General features: G+C 34.0%; 1 long non-coding RNA gene across 1 annotated transcript; it reads left to right on the forward strand.

Moving 5' to 3' along the window:
- The first annotated feature begins 19,382 nt into the window (after positions 1–19,382).
- LOC127869288 (uncharacterized) lies at positions 19,383–21,586 on the forward strand. The gene is made up of 2 exons (XR_008044504.1): positions 19,383–19,553; positions 20,333–21,586. It is a non-coding gene; the product is annotated as an uncharacterized LOC127869288 (long non-coding RNA).
- The last annotated feature ends 969 nt before the right edge of the window (positions 21,587–22,555 follow it).

Raw genomic sequence — 22,555 nt, forward strand, 5'->3', positions numbered from 1 at the left:
AAGACATAAACTTTTTTAGGCAAATCTGTAAAACGCTCTACTTTTGCTTTATATTTAAAACAAACATAACAGTTGTGAAAGATGGTATTCGCATGATTCATACAAATATTATTTGCAAGCTCGTCTCACAAAACGAGTTTTCATATCATTTTTATTTCATCTTGAACAAGTACAATTTTTTGCTTTATATTTCCTATCTGTATGCTTCCTATACAAACGCTGTTCTTAATAAGGTATTGAAGATGCTGAAAGAGTTGCTAAGACATATCTATGCAATCAAATAAGGCGGAAGAACGGTTTCCAGTTGAAGAATAAAGATATGATTTCGGATTTTAACTCTGTGGTAAGAAATTACTGAGCATTGCAGCCATCATGAACTACCAGTATGGACATCTGGCAGCTAATATTGGCAGTTGAATGGATTCTGTTACCATATAATTGGAAACTGACTATATCGTAAGAAAATATTAGACCTTTTTAGATCTGTTTGATCGAATGAAATTTTGTGATTCTTAGACGGCATAAGTATGATCTGATTTGTACAGGGTTTCGTGTTATTTTTTGTTTTGCTACCAAGACTTTCTTATCTTTACCTATTTTATTATCTTAATATACAGATGTTGTCCATACGCACACGTAGTCAGTCTGTGTGTTACTTTTAGTCGGCCCAAGTATAGCTTATTTTTTATAGTATGCATACACATACTGCATTTAAATATCATGCTGTGTTGTAGTATGCATATACTTACTGCACTGAGATATCATGCTGAATTGTAGTATGTATACACATACTGCAGTGAAATATCATGCTGAGTTGAATAAAACAAACGAAGTTTTGAAACTGCAGAAACATGGCTGTCTATAGACCGTTGTCAATGTTTTACTGATTCTGATAATGCAAGGTTAGGTTAATATATCTAGGATGACCGTAACACTGATAAATGAAGGTTTGGCGAACAAAAGTAAGTTTATTACTTTCATTTTGGACTTCATTCAACTCAATTTTTCCACAACTAAATACAATTATTTTAATTAACATTTCGTAAATATGGAGAAAAATTCAGGTGCATTAACAAACATGTTTGACTTGCAATCATCACAAAGCAATGTTAAGGATAGATTTACTATATTTTATTAGAAGAGTCTGAAATTGAAAGATGGGGTTCATTGCCTGACCGAAGCATATGCATTCAACCATTCTAGAACACAAATTGCAAACCGTAAAGGTTTGGAAATAACCAGGTACAAAGTAACTTATTCTTAAATTGCTTTATTATGTACGAAATTGCGCTAGTGATAGTTTTGAGTATATCAGCAGTTTTTTTAATACTTAAACATTCTTACTAAACTAGGCCCGTATTCACCAACACATTCTTAGACTTCAGTATAAGAATAAAGAATACTCTTTAAATTGGATATTCAAGAGCTGCTTTATTTCTGAGTCAAACTTGGTATGGTGTTATGTCAACGTTTAGGCTAAGACATAAAACATACTGATTCGCTATGATATTTAGATAGAGAATTAAGAAAATTCACCGAAGGTCTCAACTGTGCTGACCTAGGACCACGAACAGTCTTTCCAAACATTTGGGGATCTTTTGTACCATAGTTTGGTCATCAGTACAATTACTGATGTCGCTAATGAAACTACATAATGGAAACTACATGGTAGTACACGAAGAACAATTGAAAATGGCACTTATGTTGCATACCTTTACAACCCAATCTTATCAGACAGAACACGAGTTATCTGAAATGTGAAGAACGTCAACTTATGAGCACCGCTTTTATTGACTTTAATATTTGTGAACGTTTAAAAAATCTTATAATGGGAAATGGTGTAATTATAAAAATAAAGTATATAATGCAGACGAGAAATTATAACGCGTGAAATCGTTGTTATAACATACATCAATAAATTCATCAGGAATGTTATTGTTAATTATTTAACAGTTTCTATGTACACTCCAAGAATTTTTTTCACATACCGTGACAGTTTCGATCCACCATTGGTGAATCTTCATCAGACTGTGACTTTGTGGGAAATGCCACAGCAGGGAATCCCGTATTTTTATATTTAAATATGCTATAATAGAAACAAGTAGTGCAACTTCATTCGCCGAAAAACTACACCATCTTAACTGTAAACCATGTAACTCGAACAATTTTTAACGAATCAACTACTCACCGGGTGTTTTCGAAAGCTAATAAAATAATTTATCAGAAAAAAATAACATCAGTACCATTGATCCAGCAGTATTTCGATACCAGCCCTCAGAAGTTGACACTCTTCCAAAATCGTGTTTGGTCGGACACAAATGTGTCGATATAGAGATTTTCCATGTCGATCACTTTAAAGAGCTAAAACTCAATAACCAAGTTATTAAGCGGTAGATAAACATCACCTTATGCATTTAACATTTTTCAATCGGTTACAATACCCATTGTTATCGAAAAAGTATGGTAAACACCATTTCATCACGTCGAAAATCCTCGAGTACACAATCCTAACTGAAACATTCTATTTTGGCTCTGGGAAACCCTTTGATGACGTATGAGATTTTGTAAACACAAAAAACGATCGGTCGGTTTTCATCAATTTCTCACTCACCTTTTTACGGAGATCCTCGGGAAATTCCGCCCAACCAATAAAAAGAACGTATGCGAACACATTGCTTTATCGAAGGACGTCAAAGGATTCCCACACTTCCTTCACAAATTAAACCTCTTGGTTTTTTACTTACACATCGGAGTGAAAAACACTTTTGATTGTGTGCGAATGACTATAAAATGTATTGTCAACGACTCATTAATGTTTATTGAACGGGAAATAATCGTTTAAATGACAAACAGTCATGTAATCTTTGTGTTTCTGCTGTTGAAACGATCGGAAAATGAAGCTTTATTGGACATATTTGTGTCCGACCAATTTGTTTTCCTTGAGTGTCAACTTCTGAGGGCTTCTATCGAAATACTGCTTGATCAATGGTACTGATGTTAATTTTTTCTGATACATTATTTTATAATCTTTCGAAAACAACCGGTGTGTAGTTGATTCGTTAAAAAATGTTCGAGTTAGATGGTTAACAGTAAAGATGGTGTAGTTTTCGGCAAATCAAGTTGTACTCATTGTTTCTATTATTGAATATTTACAAAAACAAATACGGGATTCCCTCCTATGGGAAATGCACGTCACAGGGCGGGTTTACTGCCGGAATGGTTCCCAGCGGTAAACTAAGGCCGGTAGATGGGGCTCAGTTGGTAGCCCCCATCGTCCCTGTTCATTACCCGTCTCTCCTTAGCTATCGCAACCGATTCCCTAAGTTTTCTGAGCGCGGTGTTGTTTTCACCATCTATCACTTTCACCCCCTTCCAGTCAATGACATAATTGTGCCTAGCTATATGGTTTGTAACTGCACTAGAGTGTTCTGTTGCTTCTGATTCTCTCCTTCCTGACCTCGTGAAAACTTGTGGGCTGTTTTTGGCATGCTTTTTTGTGCTCATTTATCCGAGTACCAAGTTTGCGACCTGTTTCTCCTATGAACACAGTTTCACAATTCTTACACGGGATCTTGTATACACAGCCACACATCTCTTTCGTCAGCGTCTTGTCCTTAGGATGTACGAGAAAGCATCTGCTGTGTGGTCGCATTGCTACACTTATGTTGTGCTTTCTGTAGACTCGCGCCGGCGCCTCAGATACATTTTTCACAGACGGAATGACTACCATACCCTTCGACTTATTCTTGGTTTTATCCCTTTCTTTCCTTCTTTTACCCTTCCTCTCCTGCTTTTCTGATATCTTCGTTTCAGTTTCTTTAACCACTTTGTGTATTGTCCAAGAATAACCTAAAATATACAAATATAATTACGTGAATCCGCAGACAACGGGCAGATAATTATGGAATATTAAATTCGGTAATGGTTAATTCCCTGTTTTAACAGGAACAATAACCGAGGGCTGACTAGCAATACTCTATGGGTCGTGCTGCAGAAATTTGTCGCGAGATACGGCTCGTTTTGTCGTAACTTGTTTAAATAGGATCAATAAGTTGTGCGCCGCCTGACGAACTTCAAATGACAGTATAGTGCGACATGACTGTGTGATGTTTTGTTGCATTTAATTGTTAAGTGCTTTATTTCTAGTTGACCCTAAATTGCAATGAATGATAAAAGGATGCCGAAGATTCAAGGTGAATATTTATTGTTTGCCATATTTGAACTTTCTTTTTGTATGAAATATTCTATAAACAAAATATTTGTACTTTTGAGCATGAATTTATTTGTAGAGAGACGTTGCTGTCGTGTTATTATTGTTATTTATGGTATAAATGGGCCTACTATTGTGTTAAATTATTGATAATTTCATAAATATATACATAGCCAACCTCCGCGTAATAAACAAATACAATCGGTTAATCTAATATGAACACATGGTTTGCTAACATCAATGAGAATTCTGGTAGAACAAACAAAGTATATTTGTTTCCTTTTTGACCTTGCATGTTACAAATGTTAACGTTCTTTAGAGAATATTAATATGCCATACTATTTTATCATTTATGAAAACTTATGCTGGTTTAACGTATAAAAGCGCAAGATTGGTAAAACATATATGAAGAAGTGCAAGTTTGTTTTTTACCGTGGTATTAAACAGTTTCAAACGTTTTCCAACATTCCTTTCTTATATCGACCAATATAGAAGTGAATTAAATATTTATTAATTATATTTTCTAGAAATAAAACGACACTCTGGTGCATCTGTTTTACAATGAACAGCTAATAATAACAAAGTATCATGTACACGTTAAAGTGATATTATGGGCATTTTTCACTGTTGAATTTAGCTGAAAAGAATCAACAGGTCAAAAGAGTGGTTACTGACAAATACTGAAGTGAAAACACCAAAAATAAACAACGGTTGCGATCGACACCTATAAACTGTTAGATGCCCATAATATCACTTTAAGCAAATTCCAATTATTTTATTTTTTCCGAATGCAATTATCATTGCTCTATGCACAAACATATACCCCATGCCAATTTAAAATCACATGATAATTCACATTTACATATGTAAACATTCGGACAAATTATTGGGTATGGTTTAAACATATGAGCCGCGCTGCCCTCCACACAGGCTAATCATGGACGACACTGTTCAACTTAACAGTGTTTTGCGATTGAAAGAAGTCTTGGCAAAAATCCAGTTTACTCACATTTATTAAGCCTTGTTTTCAAAAACCAAGTCCCAATATACAAACATCTTTTCGTTTTCTATTTTTACATCACATACATGCGTCTCTGTTTAAAAGAAGCTTTGGCATGATGTTTGATTAAATCTGGAAGAGAATATAAGTTATAAGTTGAACATTTATTGCTAGAAGACAGTCTAGTTGGACATATTGACCAAATGTCCATTTCCTTATTCTTAATTTACTGGTAATATTTGTTTAAATTTACATCAAATACATTCGGATACTTTTAATGTGGTATTGTCTGGAATAATTGTTAAATAACCGTAGCAGCGCTAATGAAGTGACTCTTATAAGGAATATCCAATAATTTCTCTATAACTGCATTACATTCGACACAATATGTAATTTCGTACAAGAAATTGAAATTCAGACTCAGCTGAAAAGCCGAGAAAAAAGATGAAATGCAATCTGCATTCAAGACGCATTTCATTACTGTCATTTTCCGGTTAATCTGCAAAGTCTATTTAGTATCAAGCCTTTGAATATCTTAATCCCACAGCTATTTGTGAGCTATAATGAATTCATTTTTACCAAATATATACCATATTATGTCAAACTATGGAAATCCACTGTGATGTTCTTTCTAGTTCGACTCACATAAGTTGCATCGTCATTTGCATTTTTGATTTTCCTTACATCGAGCACCAGTACTTAAAAAAGATATACGCAATATAAGAAGCCAAATGTGGAACAAACTATTGACTGCGAAACTGGATTACATAATGAATGAATATAAATGTATTCTCAACATTTAAATTAAAACAAAACAATTTCTCTCATGTTGACATAAACAAGATTTTCTTGTATCATTTCTATAAATTTTCTTACGACGATAAATGCGAAAAAGAACAGAACCGGCAGTTCAAATATGTATGATGCATTATATCGACGTGAACTCAATACCATGAATACATGAGCTAGTAATTATCGGCATTACAAAAAAAGTGCTATTCTGTGGTATACAAACATGTGTGTTTGCTTATATTTTGTTCCGTAGTAGACGGAACATAGTAAAAACATGGTTCCGATTTTGCTATATTTTGTTCCGTAGGAAACAGAAACGTTCCGAACCATGTGTTTGAGGTTGAACGTCTGCAATTTGTAAAAGAGTTGAAAACTAAGTAACATACATTAGATCTGATCAGCGTAAATTTTCCGGCTATTAAACTGGTTCGTCTAAAATATGAATGCTGGAAACACAGACTGGTATTCTAATGGAAGCCCAAAACAGTAAACCTTGGCACATCCAGCATCTCATTTCCGCATCTCATATATGGTATTTTTCGTTTACAAAACGTCTCTTTTTAGCAAAAATCCAGTTTATGCGGTAAGTGTCGTCCCTTTTTAGCCTCTGCGGACTGCACAGGCTAATCTGGAACGAAACGTTACGCACATGCATTACACCCCTGTTTCACAGAACACGGCTCATATTTATTTAATGTCTGTTACACCAAAGTTAAAGAGTATTTGCAATATGCATCTTTATGCTACACGAATATTCCGTCTTGATTTCTTCCAGTAATGATAGTGAACTATAGTTCATATATAGTGCATATGGCAATCAGCAACAGAGCATTGTCCACCTAACTCCAAAACGGGCTTATATCTAGATATTTCCTTTTATGATCTTCTCTTTTGACAGAAACGTCGTAAAAACGTCGTAGCATTTGTCTGCAATACATTCTCTGAATAAGTTTTATGATCTCTTACCACGGATCCATACACGTCTTGTTGAGTAAAATAACCACATAGCTTGATTTATACTATTTGTTTATGGATCGTAGGCATAGTTTTTATGCGAATAAGTTACAAGAAACAGTACTCTCGTAGATGAATTACGTTTCATTTCTATAGCGCTCGCATGTGTGCACATTGGCATATTGGATTTGTATATAAAAGCATTTGTATTTGTTTAGCGCACAATGAGAATGGAACCGCCTCATTATTGTCTTTACCTTTAAGCACCTAATTTGAAATGTAAGGCGGTCGCTATGATATCTTATTCAGTAGCATAAACATGATATTTTTCCCTATTTATGAAGACGATGGGTTGTTGCTATGTATGTGATGTCAATCTTAAGCTCATGAGGCCCCGTGTTTTACCCTGCTCTACGCGACTACGCATTTCTTGGCATTATATATACTTGTAAAGTGAGACTGCACGATTTTGTAAAATATGTATGAATTTTCATGAAATAAATTTCAATATACATTAAAATAAAAGTTAAGAAGAACATGTGTCGAAAATGCGTAATAAGCCAGATATTTAATTCTGAAATCGAAAATATATGCATAGTCGAATTCGCCAACATATATATCATGCATATACGATGTGAATCTTAATTTAGTTTTACTGATCATTTTAATTTCCTACAACGATATCTATTCATACGACAAACGAACAATAACTTCTATCCTAATAAAAAGACGAATGCTTCGGTTATTGTAGGAAAATATGTACTAAATATCATCGTCGAAATCGGCTAGTGGCGCTAATTTGTCTTTGCTGCATTTAATAAAATTCGTCTTCAAAATATAATTGTTCGTGCCTATTTTGTGTTATTTTAACATATTTTTTATCAATTTATTACAATTTAACACATATAAAAAACGTGCAGTATCACTTTAAAAATAGATTGCATGATTTGTTGTCGAACAACAGGAAGTGGAGCCTTAATCTGTGTGTGTTATATTCCTATGCGCTCAATAACAACAATATTTTGATAACAATGTCTTTTTTAATGTAGACGAAAATGCGTCACCATTTTTCCTTTAAAGTCAGAATGAAATTCTTTAGAAAATTTTTAACGTATTTTCAACGTGTGCCCTAAAAGTGCAATCTCTATAATGAACTCAACCTCGTTTAGGCAGGCACATACAGTGTACGCATGTTTCGGTTCAATAATGCTTATCTGAAAATTCATTTGCTTCAAATGTTACATTTAAATTTTAGAAGAAAGAAACCTTTATATTTGTTTTGTGGTAATATTGTATTCAAATAACAACAACGGCCGACAAAATAATAATCCGAAAGAATCTGATAATTATCGATACATCTTTGTAGCCGCCAAATGTCGGTTAAGTTTGAAGTTTGAACTTTTTTTCGATAATTATGAACCTATGAAAACAATGAATCGAACTTGAAACCGTATGCCAATATGCATTTGCATATATTTGCTTGAACGTTTGAATGTTTGGCAGACATGTCAACAGAGATCAAACTAGGATAAAGTTAAAGCTAAACCACACTATTCATGTTCAGAGAATTCTGATTTTAACAATATAAATAAAAATAATTTTATCCTACAGCTAAATGATTTTATAGAACATGGGTCCCACATAGAAAAGATCATGTTTTTTTCTACGGATATTTTTGCATAAGGTTTATCCCACATATATTTTTAGAACATGTACATAGGGACTACTTTTTTGGCCGTTCACCCCTGATTGCGTCATTCAGGTCATTGGGCACGCAGTCGTTCAACAAGTTCACGATTGTGTGTGTTTACGATGGATTATTATAATATGATGAATGTAGATAACAGTGTTGGGATATAAAACTGGAATGAAACTGGTTATTCCGCATTTTCGATTTCGTTAAAATGTCGAATGTACTCGAATAACGCGATGTTTTGTTGAACAATTGATGGATTCAAATAAAGAAAAGTGTCAGTGAATTGTTCTTTTAACTTTTCGAAGGAAATCGATGTTGAATTAAAAGGGTAATTTCTTTGATGAATAAGTCGTTCCTTTGTCAGTCGTTCAAAGAATGTCTTTCCGGGTGCCGGTCAACTCGTACCTAAGTCAACTCGCACGGTAGTCAACTCGCACGTTTTTTGCTTACATCCAGTGCTTTTAAATGGAAAAGATGGATGGCGACGAAGAAATGTGTCCAGAATTTGAACTCGGCATGGAAGCAAATTAAACTTTACGAAAATAAACATGGTTATTACACAACTTCGGTGAGTAGAACAATAACCAGTAGATGTTTTACTATTTTTTGTATGTCAGTAAAATAAAAGTGTGTAAAAAGAAGGGTGGTTTATAGACTAAAATTAACAAAATCGGCGGGGATAAATGCTGAATCATGCTTCACGTAGGTGTCTACACATCTTGAAAATTTCAAAATGGCAGCCTTTTTTTTTGTATTTTACAGTGGTGAAACAAGAATTGTAGTTTGAACATAACCGTCTGTGTTCTACTTGAGTGTGTAACATTTGGAACGCTGATTAAATTTGAATCGAGACGTATAGCGATATTTTGTCTCGTGACTTTTCTTTTGCGTGGAATTCTTAAAGGGATCTTTTCACGGTTTGGTAAATTGAAAAAATTGAAAAAAGTTATTTCAGATTCGCAAATTTTCGGTTAAGTTATGATATTTGTGAGGAAACAGTATTATTGAACATTTGCCATGGTCTAATATAGCCATTATATGGATCTTTTGACGATTTAAAAACCTATAAATTATAAAGCGTTGCAACGCGAAACGATTGAATAATTTGGAGAGTTCTGTTGTTGTCGTTTAAATTTGTGAAACTACGAAGATCGCTTATATAACGTATACAATACGCATCTTATGTATGCTTGTCAGGATAGCTCAGTTGGCTAATGCGTTTTTAATTTATGATTCCGTGGGTCACTAGTTCGAGCCCTGCTGCGGGCTACTTATTTTTTCCTTTTTTAAATGTTATTTTTGATCTTTTACTGGAGCTTTTAAAATGTAATGTTTACATTTATCAATATAAAGCATTTAATGACAAACTTCAAAACGTGCCAAAATCTGTGAAAATGACCTTTTAAGGACTATTTCGAGTTTCGTAAACGGGAAAGATCACAATTAATATTTCTACGCAATGTTAGATTCAACTATTTTAATATGTTTTTGCTTTTATTTTATCAATGAAAGGCTACTCTTTTGATTACATCAGGAATACATTAAATAAAAAAACATTGTAGGATAAATGGAAAACTATGTAAGTGTGATTGTGTTCTTAAATGTATCCCACTCGTCTAAGAAAGGCTAACAAGGCTCGGCAAACCTCGCCATCTAAAATTTTCTTCACTCGTGGGACAAATTTAAGTACGCAATCACACTAACATAGTATTCTCTATATGTATAGAATCCCTGCTTAAAAAATTATGCAATTTGGAAATATTAGCGAAACCTCATTATCAATAATTCATTGACCCACAGGACATGAAATTGTTTAAAAAACTTAATCGGAAACTCTGTCATAAATGACTAATAAATAAAGTAAACAGTATAAGTTGTATAATCCCACACTAATTATTCGATCTAAAAAGGCACACGTTTTAGTTACAGCAGTGTGTTGCTAAGACAAATGCCAAATTTATTCGAACAAATTCATTGTCAAATAACCAAAATACACCAGCACAGCAGAATACGCTTTTAGAACGAAATGTGCGCTAAATCGTGATGTATTCATTTGGATGTTACTTAGAGGGGCATACATCACGTCTAGACAAATAATGGGTCACATTTATTTGCAGCAAGCAACTGCTGTCAAATCTTAAGAGAAGACAAATATCAGATGTTTACCTTAGCCACTTCATCACATTGCGTCCTTAAAGAAAATTCAGATGGATCTCCATTCAACTACTACCACTACTGCTACTGCTGCTACTTCGACTACAACTACATCATCTACTACTACTACTACTACTACTACTACTACTACTACTACTACTACTACTACTACTACTACTACTACTACTACTACTACTACTTCTACTACTACTACTTCTTCTTTTACTACTACTACTACTACTACTACTACTACTACTACTACTACTACTACTACTACTACTACTACTACTACTACTACTACACTACTACTACTACTACTTCTATTACTATTACTGCTGCTTCTGTTGCTTCTTCTATTACTACAACCACTTCTTCTACAACAACAATTCAACTACTACTACTACTACTACTACTACAGCTGCTGCTACTACAACTAATACATAATACCACTACTTCGATTTTATATATTATAACTTCTACCACTACCTCTTTGATAACAACTTCTACCATCAATACAATTTGTGGTAGAAGTAAATAATGACTGCACTACATATAGAGGAATAATACAATTATTAAATAATGTGCTACAGACGTTTATATTTTTATCCGTAAATCAAAGTTATCGGTTTAAAAAACATTATCGACTTCATACGTTTCAATTTGCATACTTATTAAGCAGCCTTGTGTAGAGTATAGAGATATAATTTCGTAATGGCATGCAAGCACGCGATTTAATTGAAGACTTATTCTTAATTAATAGATGAGAAGGAAAATACAATGGTCATTAAATGATGCATTCTTATAAAACGATGTGATTAAAGCCTATGACGTGTTTGGACCAGGAAGAAAGACACCAAATTATTATGCTCAAAATGTGGAAGTAACGATCGTCTTTGAAAATAATAATACAGAAGACTAAGTCATAAGGTTTAATTTCGAGCTATATATCATATGATAATTAAAACATCACGGGTATTTTGGGTGTTGTCTTATGTAAAGTTAATAATTGATCCCATTACACATTTATTTTATATTCGTAATTGTAACTGAGCTGATATCGATTCGTCTACGATATATTAAGAGCTTTGTTTATTGAACTAGTTCATACAAAGATGTTGTTATAAGTAATCTTAATGTAAACCAGACACCGCCACAGTATGTGTTACCTTAAGTGTATGATTACACTACAAATTTGAATTGACTGGTTTCTTATATTACAAGTTTGAAAATAAAAAAAGAACGTATTGTGATTCAGTAAAAGAAATCATTTTATGTGTTAACACAAGTCTATTATTTTAGGAGACTAATCAAGTTATGTATCAACATTTAATGGTCGAGGCAATATTGAAGTGGGTTCTTGTTTTCGGATATCAATTGCTTTAATTTTTTTATAAACGTTAAATATCTTCTGTATGAGATCCGAGAGTTTGTTTAAAAAACAACACTACATTTATCACAACACTGACAAGCATACATTGACAAGTGTGGCAGAGTATAATTATTTAAATTTCTTACTTAAAGATAGATGGTTTTTAAAACGTTGTATGTTGAAAGAAATTGAAAAAAAGTGAATAAGAAGCCAAACGATTATACTAGTCCTTTCTTCTTTGATGAAATATATCAATTATGTCATTTGAGATCTGAAATGTTAATTCATTGTGTCTGCAAACGAGTAATTAATTATTCATTATTATTGCATATTGATATTTGGATAACCATTCCCATACCGAGCACTCCACGTAGAAATACGATCACCTTATACGAAGGTGGGCTGTGCTTGATCTGACAGGACACTTGTAGAACAAACATTACCACCAAAGTTTAATATTTCATTTCCAAACCAAAAACGTATGTGAAGTGAAGAGTTTTTGTCAACGCATCTTGGTTTCAATTTGTGAAATATCATGTGTGTTAAATACATGTTTACTGATGATAGATAGTAGATTAAATGTTGAGTGCATTTTAAAAGTATCCATTCTTATACCAGTTTGGCGTTGCTCTGTGTGTCTACTAGGCATACAGTAGGATGAATACTAGGAGGCGTTAGAATCCTTTTTGCTAACCCATGTCCCGTGCTCTTCGGTTGTTGCTGTCTAGCTATCTGACATCGGCTGGTCCGAAGATATCCCCGTGCTAAAGCTTGCGTGTCAGTTCGTGCAACTTTCCGCTCTACAATCGATAAAGTTGGCACCAATGGGAAGAGCCACAGGGACATGCAACGTGAGAACACTATGCAAACGAACTTACAAAACGATGTAATGACGCTCCGAACATCACACTTATTTACAATCATATATTTGTAAATAAACTGTAACATCACAACATCAAAACTATTATAAAACATAAATGAAAAAAAGTAGATTTCTATATATGAATGTCATTTACTATTAAAAGGATGGACACACTAAGACATGCAACAAAATATGTAACCATGTCATATACATATTGGCCAATAATTCTATTCTCAGCAACCCATGGTTTGTCAAATAAATACCAATGGAAATTAAGTGTATTGAGCCAAATATAGCCACCGGTCCAAAATTCATTTCGATCTTTAAAATGTAAAACTAGGTATTTGCACAAGGTTTTTCTCGAAGTATATAGATAATATCCGTTAGTTTTAACGATTATCTGCATTTTCGTCATGCGTAGGTGTACAGAAAATAGTTTGAAGTGTAGAAGTGCATTTGCCAGTGGTGTACAAATAATTTTGTCCCGAGTAAAATACGTATTCGATCATTAATACAAAACAATAATTGTCTGTTTGTTTTAATTTTAAACTTAATAAATATAATCTGGAATATCACAACATCTACACTTATTTTTGGTCGTATATATACAATGTAATGAAAATAATTAAATGTAACATTTAAGAGTTTATCGAGTACAAACCATATATATATATATATATATATAATATATAAAGCCAAAACAAATGAAACACTTTCGAACAAGCCCCGCAACATGTACTAGTAACACCGTGTTACATCAAACGATTTCCGAACGAACAATGTGCCGACCTCAATGCAGTTCAAAATCATGATATTACATGACGCAAAGAATATGTAAATCAATATAGACGAATAATTGATTCTGAAGCATAATAGCACTGGAAACAAATTTCATAATAACCATCAATACAATAAAACGTATTTTGAATTTTGTTTTTTGTGTCTGTCCATGTTTTGGAGTGTTTCAATATACATGTATTAGCCTTTATTTTCGCAATTACAAGGGCATAGCAGTTTTATATTTCTGCATCCATCTTCGAAATTACATGGTTGTTACCGATCATTGACGATTGAATTCGAAAATTTGACATTAAATAGTGTCTATCAAAACAAGTAGAATATAGACGTTTACTTCTTGCGAAAAAAATATTCCCGTGAGAAACATCAATCAATTGTGTAATTAATTTGGAGAGCAGAACCATTTTTGTTAATAACTTAAAATAGAAATTCATTTTCAATGTCGAATAATATTGAAATGTGGCGTCTTTTCACTTAAGTGCATTCACACCAATGTGATGAAACAAAACGACCTGCTTTTCATAAATACAACTTAAAAAGGATATCAGCTTTTTTTGTCGACACTATTACGACCGCAGCTGACTTGTTGGAATCAAGTTTCCCATTTCTGGTTCGGTTTCAACTTTGTCAAACAAAATATCGTATACTTGCGTGCACAACAATTTCGTCTTTGTGAACTCTTGGATGGTAGAGTTCGCATTTTTTAACAATAACTTACGCATTTACAGTTATATTGTTGGGACTCAACGGCCATGAGAGAAGGACTGCTGTGGGCAGACTAGAACAATCAGCTGAAAGGGCATCCAGTTGGCTATGGTCTCGAAGAGATGAGAGGAGCTGGAAGCCAGTCACCAACACGTAGTGGACTGATCACCACTGCGGACCCACCACCCGGAGAGTGTACCAGGATTAAAGGGTCGAAACACTTGTTGATGGATGGATCCTGGCTGACGATGTTGGTGACTGATGCAGTGACTGTTTTACACACATTTAATAAGCTTCAATAAGAATGGAGCGAATTTATTACATGATTATATATCATATATCATACATCAGACCTCTCATGTAGTTTGGTTAGTTTGGATGTTATCTTAAAATTTCTGTATTGTCTTGTAATGGAAATAAAATTGGGATGAAACTGGACAAATTGTGAATTTAAAAACACACTCTTTCGTCTGTTGATATTTTACGAAATTTTATTCATTTCCGACTACTGTATATCGTGGTTGATTCATTGGCATTTTAATAGCAAGGACATACATTTCGTCTAGACAAATAACGGGTTACTTTATTGACATTTATTTGCAGCTAGCAAGTGCTGTCAGATCTGATGAGAAGACAAATACAAGATGTTCACCTTAACCACTTCATCACATTGCGTCCTAAATAGCACATAGAGAAGGACATTCATTTGATTCTAAAAGGAAGTCCGAAATGTCTGTTCAAAAGAAGTTCAGCATTGTTTCTTCGATTGAAGATTGTCTAATGTATTATTGTAGCAGTTATAGTAGCGGTAAAAAGACTTACTATTATACCTGTATAACTAGTGGTAGTAGAAGAAAATATAATAATAAGTAGTAGAAGTAGTAGTAATAGTAGTAGTAGTAGTAGTAGTTGTTGTTGTTGCAGCAGCAGCAGCAGTAGCAGTGGAATATATATATATAGTTCATATAAAGTGCAAATATTGCAATCACCAACAGAGCCTTGTCCACCTAACTCATAAACGGGTTTATAACTTGAGTTTTCATTTTATGATCTTCTCTCTTGACAGTCACGTCGTAAAAAGTCGTTACATTTGTCTGCAATAATTCTAGGAATAAGTTTAATGATCTCTTACCACAGATCCATGCACGTCTTGTTGAGTACAATAACCACATAGCCTGATTTATACTATTTGTTTATGGATCGTAGGCATAGTTTTTATGTGAATCAATAAAAAGAAACAGTACCCTCATAGATGAATTACACTTCATTTCTATAGCACTCGCATGTGTGCACATTGACGAATTGGTTTTGTATATAAAAGCATTTTTATTTGTTTAGCGCACAATGAGAATGGAACCGCCTCATTATTGTCTTTACCTTTACGCACCTAATTTGAAATGTAAGGCGGTCGCTATGATATCTTATTCAGTAGCATAAACATGATACTTTTTTCCCTATTTATGAAGACGATGGGTTGTTTCTATGTATGTAATGTCAATCTTAAGCTCATGAGGCCCCGTGTTTTACCCTGCTCTACGCGACTACGCATTTCTTGGCATTATATATACTTGTAAAGTGTGACTCCACGATTTTGTAAAATATGTATGAATTCATGTAAAATGTGTAAAAAAACTTATTATACATCTATTTCAATACAAACTAAAATGAAAGTTAAGAAGAACATGTGTCGAAAAATGCGAAATAAGCGAGATATTAAATTCTGAAAGCGAAAATGTCTGTACAGTCGAATTTGCCAGCATGTGCATCATGCCTGAACGACGTGAATCTAAATTTAGTTTTACCGATCATTTAAATTTCCTGCAACGATATCTATTCATACGACACACGAACACTAACTCCGATCTTAATAAAAAGACGAATGCTTTGGTTATTGTAGGAAAATATGTACGAGCTATCTTCGTCGAAATCGGCTCGGGGCGCTAATTTGTCTTTGCTGCATTTTAGGAAAGTCTTCTTTAATGTATAATTTTCTTGCCTATTTATGTTATTGTAACATATTTGTATCAATATATTACAATTAAACACATATAAAAATCGTGTAGTCTCACGTAAAAATAGATTGCTTGAGTAGAGCCTTAATCTGTGTGTGTTATATTCCTATGCGCTCAATAACAACCATATTTGGATGACAATGTCTTTTTTAACGTAGCCGAAAATGCGTCATCATTTTTCGATCTTAAAAGGCCCACGTTTTAGTTACAGCAGTGTGTTGCTAAGACAAATGCCAAAAATATTCGAACAAATTCATTGTCAATTAACAGAAATACACCAGCAAAGCAGAATACGTTTTTAGAACGAAATGTGTGCTAAATCTTGATTGATTCGTTGGATTGCTAAATAGAAGGACATACAACTCGTCTAGACAAATCTTAAGAGAAGACCAATATTAGATGTTTACCTTGCCACTACATCACATTGTGTCCTTAAAAGAACATTCAGATGGATCTCCATTCGACCCTATATAGAAGTCCGAAATTTCTGTTCAAAATAAGTTCAGCATTGTTTCTTTTATTGAAGATTATCTTATGTTTTATTTGATAAGTTACAATAGCAGAAACATGAATAATTTATATTATCTGTATTACTAGCAGGAGTAGATGTAGTAGAGGTAAAAGCAAATCTACCGTAACTTCTTCTTCATCTGCTGCTCCTCCATCTCCTCATCATCCTCCATCTACAGCAACAACAACAACAACAACAACAACTACTACTACTACTACTACTACTACTACTACTACTACTACTACTACTACTACTACTACTACTACTACTACTACTACTACTACTACTACTACTACTACTACTACTACTACTACTACTACTACTACTACTACTTCTACTACTACTACTACTGCTACTACTACTATTACTACTACTACTACTACTACTACTACTACTACTACTACTACTTTAATTTTTGTTTGTTGTAGTAACCTTTAATTTTAATTTTATTCATATTGAATAATAATACTTTCATTATTATGATAATAAAATTGAGAACTTCACTGTGTAATTTTATTTCTGTATTTCCAAGGAAAGCATATATACAATTTATTTCAAAGTCAATTTTCACTCGTTTAAGGAACGTTTGCAGTTCTGTCCAAAGAATTTGGCTATATGAACATTCCCAAAACAAATGATCAATTGATTCAACGCTTTCTTGACAAAAATCACACAGGCTGCTATTTGTTAGTTTACATTTCATAAGAAACTTATTTGTTGGAATGATTCTTGATAAGAATCTGAATTGAAAGTTACGTAAGTAAGTATCTATTGTTGACTTAAATGGAAGTGTATGTATTGTTCTCCAGTTGAGGTTTTCATTTAAATTAAGGCATGAATTCCATTTCCTTTCTATACTGTTGTCGATATTACTTTGTGAGTGTTACTGTATATTGTAGAAAGTTATGTTTACCTGTTTTGAGTTTTCTATTATATCAACACAAGTTTTCTCTGATATAGTTAATGCATTAATTCCTTTCGTATACAATATTGATTTATATTCTTTTGGTATAGCAAAAATAAGTGGGTAGAAGTTTAAAAACTCATGAGAGTCAATTTCGTATAAATAGTTTAAAGGGACTGTCCAATGGATTATTTTCCTGAATTTAGCAGGCTATTATTTTGATATTAATTAATAACATTCGTTAATTTGAACCATATCCAACTCAACCTTTTGCTAAAAACTACAAAACTAAAGAGCAACAGCCAAATTGTATTACGACTTTTGCGTCTACCTTGGGAAATCCCTTTCTATTTGTATTTCGCGCTTCGTGTCACGTGATTCACACACAAACAAACAAAATGGCGGAGGCTTCGAAATCTACAATGAGCGTACCAGTAAGAAAATATGTTTTTTTGATTTAATCAAATATAATATATTAAGATTCCGATCTTATTTTATTTAATTCAACAAGATGAGTTTATCTGCCGTTGAATGTTAGCGGATTGTTGGTCTTTACCTTGCAATTCGACGCTAAATGTCGCTGGTTTACAAATTAGACGATAGTAGACGACTCCAATGCATGAAAATGAGAATCAATTTAACGTATTTTGATTTTATGATTTTCTCGTTTTGACTTTTGAATTTTGTGTTGTTTATTTTGCAATGTACGTTTTACATTAACTTTTAAATTTTGCTAATAGAAGCCAGTGGATTCTTCCACAGTAAATTCGTGCCCAGATCCTAGAGCACAAATAAGTCAGTGTATTATTTATGTTTTTTTATTTAGGCCAAAACAGAGGGAGAGATGAGAAGAAGTAAATGCGTGAGACAGCCATCTAAGAGAATGTTGTTGTATTCTCAGGACACAGATTCAGTAAGTTTATTTTAATGCTCTTGTGTGTACACATTTTAATTATGTGCCAGTTATTCGATAAATTCTCCCACCTGGTCAACCGGAGGGGTATAGTGAATTATGTATATCTATTTGTGACAAGACGAACTAAGAAGAAATAATAATATCACCCTTGTCCGCTCTGTGTTGATAAATGCAGGTTTGACTATAACCCATTATGATTTACAAGTTAGAACTATTATTGTAAAGGCCTGAGAGTTGAACAGTCAACTTGGCTAAGAATAGTAGGACTTTTTGCTTTTTTTTTCACAATATTTAGGTCCGAAATCTGTGGATGTAGGCTGTGGTTGCAAATAACATGTAGTAAATCAAGAAATGCACTATAACTCATGTGATTAGGTCATGACATTGACATCATGATTTTGTCATTTTAGGGTTACTCTTTTTGCTATTATTTATTAGATTTTCTGCATTACTTGGTTTTTTATCAAATGCATGATGTTTTATTTGTTACACTCTGGATTCAAGTCTACAGAAGAGTTAAGGAAAACGTCCTGCCAGAAAGATCCAGAAAGTTGATACATTAGCAACAATAACTAAGTGGTGCTCTTGTCACAGATGCCCACAATACGAGAGAGTGGAAGATCGAGTTTGCTGTGGGATGGTCCCAGAATTATGCTCAAGTCACAGACCTGTGAGTAAGATTCATGTATTATGAGTTTCTGTAACTGAATATCTTAAGTTTTGCAGCGTCATATTGTGTTATAACAAGGACTAAGAAATGGGTCAATAATGTTCTACCATGCAAACCTATTAAATATCCCATCTTAAAAATTAATCCTGCTATAAAGGCAATTTTGTCATGTGGGAAAATCATTTACTGAATCATTATTGGCTTATTAAAATGAATTTCAGCTAATGCCAACAAAGATGCTAAGTTCTAAGACATTGTGTAGTTGTTTGTCATCTTGCTATTTTATTCAATGCAATTTATGTTTTTACATGAGTAAAGAAAGGATTACTCTTTTTTTGCTTAAAAATTGTTAAGTTTGCATACCATTTCAATATTTTGTACTCCATTGATCCATTGCATTGATACTATCAACACCTTTCCACCCCTTTATATGAGTCGCGTCCTTAGAAAATTGGGCATAATGCATGTGCGTAAAGTGTCGTCCAAGCTTAGCCTGTGCAGTCTGTACAGGCTAATCAGGTACGACACTTTCCACCTAAATTGGATTTTTGCTAAGAAGAGACATTTTAACGAAAAATGTCATAAAAGCGGAAGGTGTTGCCCCTGATGAGCCTGTGTGGACTGCACAGGCTAATCTGGGACGACACTTTACGCACATGCATTATGTCCAGTTTTCTCAGAACAAGGCTCATATAATCTAGTGTGCTGTCTCACTGACTGCTGATTGGAGTTACATTTGCAAGAAGTTTATTGTAAAATCTGTTACAATTTCTTTGTAGGAGATGACTCTTTCGGTGCTGGATAGGATGACCCTCTACAGTCAGCAGCAGTATCAACAAGATGTGTTTTCCTTTTATGCAGAGACACTAGAAGATGTCAATAAATCTTTCAGACATGCTGCATACAGACAATTTACCATCTTAATGCATGAGAATAACTGTCCCAGCATGTTGTGTTAAATTAATAAGGGAGAAGTTTCCTAGTCCTTAAGGCCAGTATACAGGCTTCGTACCAGGTGAAGGCCCAGTGTTCTAATAATTGTGCATATTTATGCCCCCCTTCGAAGAAGAGGGGGTATATAGTTTTGCACATGTCGGTCCGTCCAACAGATGGTTTCGGGATGATAACTTAAGAACGCTTAGGCCTAGGATCATGAAACTTCATAGGTACATTGATCATGACTGGCAAATAACCCCTATTGATTTTCAGGTCACTAGGTCAAAGGTCAGTGACTCGAAACAGTAAAGCGGTTTCCGGATGATAACTCAAGAATGCATACGCCTAGGATCTTGAAACTTCATAGGTACATTGATCACGACTGGCAGAGGACCCCTTTAGATTTTCCGGTCACAAGGTCAAGGTCACAGTGACTCAAAACAATAAAATGGTTTCCAGCTGATAACTCAAGAATGCTTACGCCTTTTGATCATGAAACTTCATAGCTACATTGATAATGACTGGCAGATGACCCCTTTTGATTTTCAGGTCACTAGGTCAAGGTCACAGTGACTCGAAATAGTAAAATGGTTTCCTGATGATAACTCAAGAATAATTAGGCCTAGGATCAGGAAACTTCATAGGTACATTGATCATGACTGACAGATGACCCCTATTAATTTTCAGGTCACTATGTCAAAGGTCAAGGTCACAGTGACAAAAAACGTATTCACACAATAGCTGCCACTACAACTGACAGCCCATATGGGGGGCATGCATGTTTTACAAACAGCCCTTGTTGCTATTCTTTTTCATTTATCAGACATAGAACTTTTCTTAGTTTTGATTATTTTTTGTTCTGGCTCCTTTTTTGAAACATTTATATTTATGCAAATCATTTGAGTTATGCTTAATCATTTGGATTTTTCAGTTCTATGCATTTTGTTTTGAAAAATCAATTTGTGTGAAATGTGCTAGTTTATTATTAAAACTTGCACAGCAGTTTTTACATTTGTATGCTTACTTTGGTGTCATTTGAATGAAATGCCACGAGTACTCTGGATTGTAAGATGAAAGAAATAAAAGAAGCAATGACATATTTCTTAAGAATACTATGTAAATAAACTAATTGAAAATCAAAATTCATTTCTTGTATACTTATTTTATTTTCTTGTTTGAACTTAATAGTTTGATTTTTACACTTTTTAGCTCACCTGAACACAATGTGCTCATGGTGAGCTTTTGTGATCGCCTTTTGTCCGTCGTGCGGCGTCTACATTTGCCTTGTTAACACTCTACAGCCGTAAAATAAAGATTGGTCTCAAGGATATTTTGGATGAGTTCAAAAATGGTAACGTTTGCTTGAAAAGACCGTTCATAAAAAAACAGTCAATAGTGTATTACCTGTTTTTATTTTTATTTTTTATATCTTTTGCTTTTATTCAATTTTAAGTTTGCATTTTGATTGTTTTATTATGCCCCCCTTCGAAGAAGAGGAGGTATGTTGTTCGCTCATGTCGGTCAGTCGGTCCGTCCGTCCACCGAATGGTTTCCGGATTATAACTCAAGAACACTTACGCCTAGGATCATGAAACTTCATAGGTACATTGATCATGACTGGCAGATGACCCCTATTGATTTTTAGGTCACTAGGTTAAAGGTCAAGGTTACGGTGACTCGCACAGAAAAATGGTTTCCGGATGATAACTCAAGAACGCTTAAGCCTAGGATCATGAAACTTCATAGGTACATTGATCATGACTCGCAGATGACCCCTATTGATTTTCAGGTCACTAGGTCAAAGGTCAAGGTGACTCAACACAGTAAAATAGTTTCCGGATGATAACTCAAGAAAGCTTACGCCTAGGATCATGAAACTTCATAAGTTCATTGATCACGACTCGCAGATGACCCCTATTGATTTTCAGGTGACTAGGTCAAAGGTCAATGTCACAGTGACAAAAAACGTATTCACACAATGGCTGCCACTACAACTGACAGCCCATATGGGGGGCATGCATGTTTTACAAACAGCCCTTGTTTATTTTTATTTGGAGTCATTTTGT

This window comes from Dreissena polymorpha, chromosome 2 (genome assembly GCF_020536995.1).
Source record: "Dreissena polymorpha isolate Duluth1 chromosome 2, UMN_Dpol_1.0, whole genome shotgun sequence".
NCBI classification, from domain to species: Eukaryota; Metazoa; Mollusca; class Bivalvia; order Myida; family Dreissenidae; genus Dreissena; species Dreissena polymorpha.